This window comes from Carassius gibelio, chromosome B4 (assembly GCF_023724105.1).
Source record: "Carassius gibelio isolate Cgi1373 ecotype wild population from Czech Republic chromosome B4, carGib1.2-hapl.c, whole genome shotgun sequence".
NCBI classification, from domain to species: domain Eukaryota; kingdom Metazoa; phylum Chordata; class Actinopteri; order Cypriniformes; family Cyprinidae; genus Carassius; species Carassius gibelio.
The window spans coordinates 11,032,316-11,042,832 of NC_068399.1; the positions used below are offsets into that span (position 1 = coordinate 11,032,316).

The window sequence follows — 10,517 nt, forward strand, 5'->3', positions numbered from 1 at the left end:
AAATAATGATCTGAGATATCATCACTTGGCTGCATAATTTCAACACTATCAACATCAATTCCATGTGACAGTATTAAATCTAGAGTATGATTTCGACAACGAGTAGGTCCTGAAACGTGTTGTCTAACCCCAATAGAGTTCAGAATGTCTATAAATGCTGATCCCAATGCATCTTTTTCATTATCAACATGGATATTAAAATCACCAACTATTAGAACTTTATCTGTAGCCAGAACTAACTCGGATGTAAAATCACCAAACTCTTTAATAAAGAGTTTATCATTAGATTTATCATTAACATTTGTTTCTCTGGATAATGTTATATGAAGCACCTCAAAATTCAAACTTCAAACTCAAGTATAACTCGTACTTCAAACGAGTTATACTTGAAGCATGCCCTCTGAGAAATCCTAACTTTGTTAAAAATTGAACAACACCTCCCCCTTTGCCTTTTAGATGAGGCTCATGTTTATGACTGTAATCTTGGGGGGTGGACTCATTTAAAATAATGTAATCATCAGGTTTTAGCCAGGTTTCTGTCAAACAGAGCACATCTATATTATTATTAGTGATTCTATTATTTACAAAAAGTGTTTTTTGTTGAAAGGGACCTGATATTCAATAAGCCAAGCTTTATCATTTGTTTATCCATATAGCATCTGTTTTTTATTTGTTGAACCTCAATTAAATTGTTAATCTTGACTTGGTTTGGACGTTTCTTGTATTTTGTAGTTCAGGGAACAGACAAAGTCTCTATAGTGTGATATCTAGGTGAAAGAGTCTCTATGTGCTGAGAATTAGCTGACCTCTGTGACGTGAGGCAGCTAGCAGATGGTCGGTTTAGCCATTCTGTCTGCTTCCTGACCTGGGCACCAGTTAGTCAAGTATAAACACTAAGACTATTTGCCATATTTCTAGAGAGAAGAGTGGTGCCACCCCAGGAGGGATGAAGACCATCTCTTTTCAACAGGTCAGGTCTGCCCCAAAAGCTCGTCCAATTGTCTATGAAACTTGTGTTATTCTGTGGGCACCACTTAGACATCCAGCCATTGAGTGATGACAATCTGCTATGCATCTCGTCACCACGGAGGGGGAGGGGACCAGAGCATATTACAGTGTCTGACATCATGCTTGCAATGACAAAGTAATCTCAAATTAGCAGCCCATATAAATGGTACCATAATACATCAGTCTGATCTTGGGTGAAGAAATCCCCTCTTTCAGCACTGTTGTAGGTGATCTGGGCGAACGCTCCTCATTTCACTGATTTAAGGCCTTATTATGTGTTCTGTATCATTGTATTTATAGTGACGCACTCATGTGAAACATTTACATCAAATTAATGGTAAATGGTTAAAATTTATGGAATTCACCATTGCCAGTGAAGTGAACGTGCCATTTTGATTTGTGAATGAGTGGCTTGTGACGTCAAGACAAGTCAAGTCACCTTTATTTAAATAGCACTTTAAACAAAATACATTGTGTCAAAGCAACTGAACAACATTCATTAGGAAAACAGTGTGTCAATAATGCAAAATGACAGGTAAAGGCAGTTCATCATTGAATTCAGTGATGTCATCTCTGTTCAATTAAAATAGTGTCTGTGCGAAGTCAATGATATCGCTGTAGATGAATTGACCCCAAGTAAAGCCAAGAGGCGACGGCGGCAAGGAACCGAAACTCAATTGTTCACAGAATGGGGAAAAAAACCTTGGGAGAAAGCAGGCTCAGTTGGGGGGCCAATTCTCCTCTGACCAGACGAAACCAGCAGTTCAATTCCAGGCTGCAGCAAAGTCAGATTGTGCAGAAGAATCATCTGTTTCCTGTGGTCATCTGAGACAAGGTCTTTACAGGGGATCTATATCTGGGGCTCTAGTTGTCCTGGTCTCCACTGTCTTTCAGGGACGTAGAGGTCCTTTCTTGGTGCTGATCCATCATCTGGTCTGGATACGTACTGGATCCGGGTGACTGCAGTGACCCTCTGACCTCGGAATAAGAGAGAAACAGACTAATATTCTTCTAATGATGTAGCAAGTACATCGGGTGTTATGGGAAGTGTTTCCGGTTCACCTAATTAATGCAGCCTAAAAATCCTTTAACGGATTTGGATATTAAAAGCATATTAGTATGTTATGTGTAAGTTGGGTTAAAAAGATGGGTCTTTAATCTAGATTTAAACTGCAAGAGTGTGTCTTCCTCCCGAACAATGTTAGGTAGGTTATTCCAGAGTTTAGGCGCCAAATAGGAAAAGGATCTGCCGCCCGCAGTTGATTTTGATTTTCTAGGTATTATCAAATCGAGAATGTAGCAGACATAGAGGATTATAATGTAAAAGGATCGCATTCAAATACTGAGGTGCTAAACCATTCAGGGCTTTATAAGTAATAAGCAATATTTCTAAATCTATACGATGTTTGATAGGGAGCCAGTGCAGTGTTGACAGAACCTAAGTGTGCAGAACAACCACCCAATAAAGCATTACAATAATCTAACATTGAGGTCATAAATGCATAGATTAATATTTCTGCATTTGACATTAAGAGCATAGGCCATAATTTAGATATTATCAGGGATCTAGAAAGGAGGACCCTATTGCAATGAGAAATAACAAGGTTTTATTGACAAGACAGACTGATACAAGAGGTAGTGAAGTGCACAATAGATACCACAACAGGAACACAATAAACAGAACAGCTAGGGAAAGCCACTGGGAAGGATTCAGGAAACAACTGGCAGAATACTTGGGCAACAGAGAGGGCAGCAAGACCAGGCTGAAAAAGAAGGCCACACAAGGCACAATAAAGCAGAACTCTAAAACGTGTTGGACCACCGACTCTGAAGACAGACCAGATGTCAAGCTGGTAGAACCAGGGCAGGACACATGGGGACAGGACAGGAACTTGAACACAAGACTAGACAGGAAAAAGCTCCACAAAAACACTAGTTAAAACCAAGACAAAGAATTTAACCAATGAACTTATAAAAGTAACAAAATAAGAAATTACCCATTTAACCAACTTCAGAGAATGAGCAAACAAAACCATGAATCAGGACTAGAAAAACTAAATTAATATTTCAAATAAAAGCAAAAAAGTAAAAAATACTAAAACAAGGAGCAAGACAAGAACATGGCATTACAAGGACTAGACATGAACGTATATTCAGACAGGGACAAGGGGTGAGAATGACCACAGACCAGCAAAAACAAGAGGGAAAGGTGCACTGTGCACAGGCCATGTGCTGAAACAAAAGGTGCACTGTGCACAGGCCAAGTGCTGAAACAAGACATATGCCGCGTTTCCACCGAAATTACCCGGAACATTTGTACCAGGAACTTTTTTTCCCGGGAACTTTTTTCCCCCCAGACCTGTTGCTTTAGTTTCCACCGCGGTGTAAAGTACCGGGTAGATTAGGCAAATAGACTGGTGACGTAGGTCTGCGCGCGTTTCTCAATACAAATTACCGCTGATTAAAAAAAAAAGTACGCTGATTTTGGACGTGCATCCTCGGTATTGGTTCAGACTTTGTTCATTCCTCTGGGGAGTGTGATGTCCCCGACGACGCAAGTCCGGTAAATCTATAAACAGCAGCGTACTTGATAACTTCAGTCTGCTCATCCTGGCTACTGCAATTTTCCTTACTGTATATTTACAATAAAACGAAATATGATATCAAATACCACTGCCTCCTTTCGTTTTCATTTAAGCATAATAACAACTGCAGAAATGTACTTAGTTCAGGGAAATGTGTATACAGCCATTACAATGAAACGAAATATTATATAAATTCGCCTTTTTTATTTTCATTTTAACATATAGATAAATTGAATACAGACCAAAGAAAACCTGTTAGATTTACCCCGCAGCTGAATTATATGTTATGTTTAACCACTAAAGACACATCAGAGCCAGCGGCACATATCAGAAGGTCTATCCCAGAAGAGGCTGCTCTCTGCGGATACATGAGGACTGAGCTCCCGCTGATCGAGTGGAGCTCACCGTCTACGAGATCGGCGAAACACATTTTTAAATAGGCGCTGTCTTTATAAATAAACCATAGATTTGAGTTTTAAACAACTACATTCTCGCCTGAAATACTTTTAAAATTACATTTCATGACACAATAACTGTAATATTTGAAAAATATCCGAATAAATGGTGGTTGAACTCAACCAATGCTGTGTGAACTCAGATGGCTTTGGCTAATGCAATTATCCCCTCAGTATATTTACAATAAAACGAAATAGGATATAAAATACCAATGCCTCCTTTCATTTTCATTTAAACATAATAACAGCTGCAGAAATGTACTTAGTTCAGGGATAAGTGTAACGTTATATACAGCCATTACAATGAAATAAATATTATATAGACTTGCCTTTTTATTTTCATTTTTACATATAGATAAATTGAATACAGACCAAAGAAAACCTGTTAGATTTACCCCGCAGCTGAATTATATTTTATGTTTAACCACTAAAGACACATCAGAGCCAGCGGCACAGAAGGTCTATCCCAGGAGAGGCTGCTTCTCGGCGGATACATGAGGACTGAGCTCCCGCTGATCGAGTGGAGCTCACCGTCTACGAGATCGGCGAAACACATTTTTAAATAGGCGCTGTCTTTATAAATAAACAACAGATTTGAGTTTTAAACAACTACATTCTCGCCTGAAATACTTTTAAAATTACATTTCATGACACAATAACAGTAATATTTTGAAAATGTTGATCCGAATAAATGGTGGTTGAACTCAACCAATGCTGCCTGAACTCAACCAATCAGCATGTTTAGCGCCAAAGTCCCGCCCCCGAAAGTTCCGGAACTTTAAAAAAGTACCACCTCGCCAGCAGGGACTTTCTGGGGGGCATTTTTTTACCCGGAACTTTTATTTAGTTCCTGGTTCCTGCGGTGGAAACACACCAAGTACCGGACCAAGTCCCTAGTTCCTGGGTAAAGTTCCTGCGGTGGAAACGCGGCTATAGACACAAGAACAAAAAACAACAGTGCAAAAGCCTGACAAGTATATTTTTGAGATGGAAAAATGCAGTTTTACAAATGCTAGAAATGTGGTTTTCTAAGGAAAGATTGTGATCAAATAGCAAACCTAGGTTCCTAACTGATGACGAAGAATTGACAGAGCAGCCATCAAGTCTTAGACAGTGTTCTAGGTTATTATATGCAGAATTTTTAGGTCCTATAATTAACACCTCAGTTATTTTCCAAAATTAGCAGTAAGAAATTATCCCATCATCCAGTTTTTTAGATCGACTCTGCATTCCATTAGTTTTTCCAATTGGTGTGTTTCACCGGGCCGCAAAGAAATATAGAGCTGGGTATCATCAGCATAACAGTGGAAGCTAACACCATGTTTCCTGATGATATCTCCCCAGGGTAACATATAAAACATGAAGAGTAGCGGCCCTGGTACTGGGCCTTGAGGTACTCCATACTGCACTTGTGATCGATATGATACATCTTCATTCACTGCTACGAACTGATGGCGGTCATATAAGTACGATTTAAACCTTGCAAATGCACTTCCATTTATTCCAAAAAAGTGTTCAAGTCTATGCAAAAGAATGTTGTGGTCAATTGTGTCAAACGCAGCACTAATAAACTAATAGAGAGATACAACCACGATCAGATGATAAAAGCAGCTCATTTTTAACTCTAAGGAGAGCAGTCTTAGTCCTATGATGTGGTCTAAATCCTGACTGAAAATCCTCACATATACCACTTTTCTCTAAGGAATATAACTGTGAGGATACCACCTTTTCTTGTATCATGGACAGAAAAGGGAGATTCGAGATTGGTCTATAATTAACTAGTTTGGGGTCAAGTTGTGGTTTTTTGATGAGAGTCTTAATAACAGCCAGGTTTAAGGTTTTGGGGACATATCCTAATGACAATGAGTAATTAATAATAACGAGCACACCTCATCTGACCACATGTGAGTTTCCTATCCACACTGACAACGCAGATCAATCACTGCTCCACTTGGGCTGTGATGTGAACTTGCCTTGGTCTCATAGCAACATGTGACCCCAAAAGTGTGAGCAGACTCTTCTGGGTTAATCTGATAACAACACTCACTTCACAGACCTTTGTGTAAACAAAGAACGGTGTGTAGCCTAAGGTAACACTTTTAGCAGACATACAACCTTAGCCTAGCCCTTTAACTCAACTGCTACTGTAGCTGTCAGGATCTGACAGACACTTAGATGTGTGTGTAAAGTGTAACTTTCAAACCACTCCTCTCTCTCCTCCTTCTCACTCCTGGTTTAACTCACTGTTTTTGCTATCACCTTATCTTTTGATTAAGTTGGCCCCTCCTCCTGGTTCTACTTGTGTTATTTTTATTTTGACTTTATTCTACCTCTCTATGATTTAATTTCATTCATTTACGTTTTAGCATAGATCTAAGATTTAAGTAACTCAATTTGTTTATTTTTATTATTCCTTTTAGTTTCCTAAAGCTATTAGGATATTTTCATTTTACCTTTACTAGGGCTGTCAAGATATTAGATTTTTCATATCACGGTTACTGTGGCCATAAGAATTCATGGTATCACTATATTGTGATAACAATAGAAACCTTGGAAGGGAAAAAATATCAGTCAGATTATTTTTTACTTTGTTTATTGAGTTTTTCTTTTTCACCCAACAAACATAAGGATACTAACAAATGAAGGGCACAAGACTCTGGCTTTCTCCATCTTATTTGCAGCTCCTATGAAATAACAAGAGAGAAAATACTGTCAAGTTCAACAGTAAGATGAATAAATATTAATGGTAACACTTTACAGTAAGATGTTATTTGATAACATTAATGTACAATGAAAAATACATCTTTCACACAATCTTTCTTAATGTTAATAGAGTAATTCATTGTTCATGTTAGTTCACAATGCATTAAGAGTAGCTGGAAAAAGCCATCAGACAGGACTTGGAAAGAGAACTGATTCACACAAAGTCACTAGTTAATGAGAGAGACACCAGAGTTGAGGCCTTAGAAGGCCATCTGCATGCAGCCAGATGTGAAGTCCAAGTCCTTTCTCATCAACAGAGATCCTGAGGACATTAAAGGAGCTGATCCTGAGAGTGGCCTCATCAGAAGCTTAAGCCATCATAAAGGAATTGAACATGGACTGATTGCTGCCCTACACACCAAACAATGCAGGCATGAAAATCCCCATGCTTACTACCACAGACTTTGACAAGCTTACTTCGGAGCTCGCAATTACCTTAGCATGGAGAAGGACACCAGTTTAAAGAGCCTTTTCCTCCAAAATCTCCATCCTATTGTAAGTCACCATTTAGGCATTATGGCCTGCCACACAATGCCTATTCAACAATTGGGCGACCTGACACATAAGACCTTTAACAAGCACAAGGCCTCCACTTAAGGCTGTTGTAAGACCCCACTGATTCTGAAAAATCCCAGAATTCAGAGCAGGCACCAGAAGACACACAGCATTGCCATAATGCAAGGCCCTTCTGCAGAAAGCTGCTAACCAGTGGAGGAGAGAGCCATCACCTTGACAACAGATCTAGGTTCCATACCAACCATTGGGAGAATCTGGCGGTTCCCGGCAGGGCTGGGGGGCCTGGTGACTTGGGTGAGCAGTTGGTCAAAGCCTGGCCAGTCTCTTCCCAACAGGACAGGCAGGTCCCTGACTACGCCCACTTCCAGTGGCCAGATGCCGGTCCTCGTGGAGAGAGTCACCCGCCGGGTGGGTATGTTCTGGGTGTCCCCATGGACGCAGGTGATGGAGAGTCGGGCTTTGGTTCCCATCCGTGGGGGAAACAGGGAGGACTGGACCAGGCTTACCGCACTTCCAGAGTCCAACAGGGCTGTATACGGTCGGCCGTTAATGAAAACCTCGGTCTGGAGTGCCTCTCATGGTGGCTCCAAATGGATGGCACAGCCTGCCAGCCATCGACGATTGGGAGAGGGTGGTGGCTCCGCTAGCTCAACGGCCTCGACGAGCTCTCCCACGGTGCGTGGATTCCTCATTCCGGCCGCCTGCCGAAGGGGCCGTGGCAGGGCACAAAAATACCGGTCCACAACGACACGTTCGGCCACTTGGGCAGCGCTGGGGCTCCCGACGAGCAACCAGTGATGGGCGAGGCGGTTGAGTTCGGCAGCTTGGGCGCGGGCTGGCAACCGACTATTATACTCCCAGGCTCGGAACAATTGGGCCGCGGCGATGGGAGACAAACCCACACGCGCCAGAATTTCCTTCCGTAGTTCATCATAGGATTCCTTTTGGCGCGCTGGCATGGAAAAGTAGGCCTGCTGGGGTTCCCCGGTTAGCAATGGGGCCAGTATCCACGCCCACTCTTCATGGGGCCAGTCCTCTCGAGCGGCGATGGATTCAAACATGCCCAGATAATGCTCTACATCATCGTGGACGGTCATCTTCAGCAGGAGCTGGGTGGCCGCTGAGCGGCCGTGAAGCGGAGAGCGGCGACTTCACGCTCCGTTTCTCCTTGTCAAGTGTCCATGTGCTCGACAATCTGCTGCTGTCGAATGCTTATTTCAGTCAGGTGCTTGAGAAGCTCTTGCATAGCTGGGGAGGGAGTCACCGCCTGACGAGAAAGCAGAGGGGGAAAAAAAACAACTTGGTGAACCAGTACACTAGTGTGGGTCGGTGATCCTTCAGCAATCTGCCTGCATTCTCCACCAGTGTCACGGGCTGAAGAATCAAACGACAGGGTTTAGTGCAAAAGTGAAGCCCCGGAGGGTGTATTTATTGACAGGTGCTTTGAATCGTGGTGGTGCCAGTAGTGTCCGGTGCTCATCCTCGGTGTCACGTGATCCTGTTTGCCAGCCGGCTGAGTGCAAGGGGACTTGGTGTCCAGTGCTCAGGTGGCGGGCTGGTCGATCCGCAGCTTCCTGGAGGGACAAGAGACACAACATTGGTTTCTGTCATCTGGAGATCCTCTCTGCTTGTGTCACCTTCAGGCACAGCTTTTATGGTCCTCTCCTCATCCGCTTCAACTGGGACCGATCAACCCACTGTGATTGCGTGCAGGTGAATCTCCTTCATTGCCAGGGCGACGCTGATAGGTGCCCAGGACACGGCTCACAATATATATATAATATTTCCCCTTTGAGCTGATTCGCTACAGGACTGCGGCTTGTTCATGCTGTGATCATAAGGAACCCTGGGCATCTTTCTCATGGTGTTTTTCAAAGTCAGTAGAAAGGTCTCTTTAGTGCCTTAAGATATTGGAACTGTGATGTTAATTAATTTATTAATTTTATTATTTCTGCTTGTAAATGATAAGTGTATCAAGGACTGTTTCAAAGGTGCATATAGCTATTTAAATCTGCAGTCTGTAACTTTTTTTGGTTAAAAATGATTCAAAATCAATATTTGAGCAGATACATAACCAGCCAGTTCTCAAAACTATAGCCTTTAGCCCAATTCACATTGGTTATCTTATAATAATGTACAGGTAGGTTTCTGTAAACAAAGAAGTTGTCCCAGCTACTAGGCTATTGCATGTGACGATCCTGCAGGTGGCGGATCATTTATAGCCTTTTCTCTTCTCTCTATTAGTATAGTATGTCACCAACTTTCCAAAAAGCAAACAAAAACACATTTTAAGAGTCCAGAAGCATTCACAGCATGATGAAGCCCATTACAGAACTTTAACGTTGGCATGTGGCTGTGGAAAAAAATAAATTGTTGATTGATATCACTTTAGAGTCCCATGAGGTCGCCTACCAATGGTTTCAGAGCAGCTTTCACTATTAACCAAACAAATATTACTAGCCAATCAGAATGTTTTGCTCTTATAAACACGAGATGCGCAGAATAGTATTCAATTGCAGAGTCGCAGCCCTGATGAATGGAGAAGCACAACAAAAAGCTGCGAGTCACAATGGCCAAAGATGATCATCTGTAACAAATCATTACACTCCGATGCTGTCGGTTTTTTTTTTTAATTTAACTTTTTATCATTTTCAACAATTAAGTAAAATAAATAACAGATCATCAGACCAATTCATTATGTTAATTATCCTTATTTAGTTATTTGAACAAAAATCATACAAGTTGATGATGAAAAAGGGTGTGGTCTAAAGAAGACAAAAAAAACAGGTGGTGAAGGAGTTGAGTTGAGTCGCGGATAAACATCTTGTGTTTATAAGAGCAAAACATTCTGACTAGCTAGTAATATTTGTTTGGTTGAGAGTGAAAACTGCTCCTCTGAAACAATTGGTAGGTGAACTCATGGTACTCTTAAGTGATATCAATCAACATGATTTTATTTTTTATTATTTTAATGTAGTTTTTTTTTTTTTTCACAGCCACATGCCAACTTTAAAGCCTTTAAAGCCCTCTCCTCATCAGGTTACACTGGCTACCAGTAGCCCCTCACATCAAATCCAAGGTACTGATCCTTGCCTACAAGACAACCACTGGCACAGCACCAGCATACCTAAGCTCACTAGTTCAATCTTATGTGCCCTCCAGAAGTTTGCGCTCTGCATGTGAACAACAC

General features: G+C 41.5%; 1 long non-coding RNA gene across 1 annotated transcript; it reads right to left on the reverse strand.

Moving 5' to 3' along the window:
• Window positions 1–3,775: 3,775 nt before the first annotated feature.
• Window positions 3,776–4,978, reverse strand: LOC127956958 (uncharacterized). Its single transcript, XR_008153673.1, has 2 exons — window positions 4,431–4,978; window positions 3,776–3,845 (listed from the first exon to the last, which is right to left on the reverse strand). It is a non-coding gene; the product is annotated as an uncharacterized LOC127956958 (long non-coding RNA).
• Window positions 4,979–10,517: the final 5,539 nt, after the last annotated feature.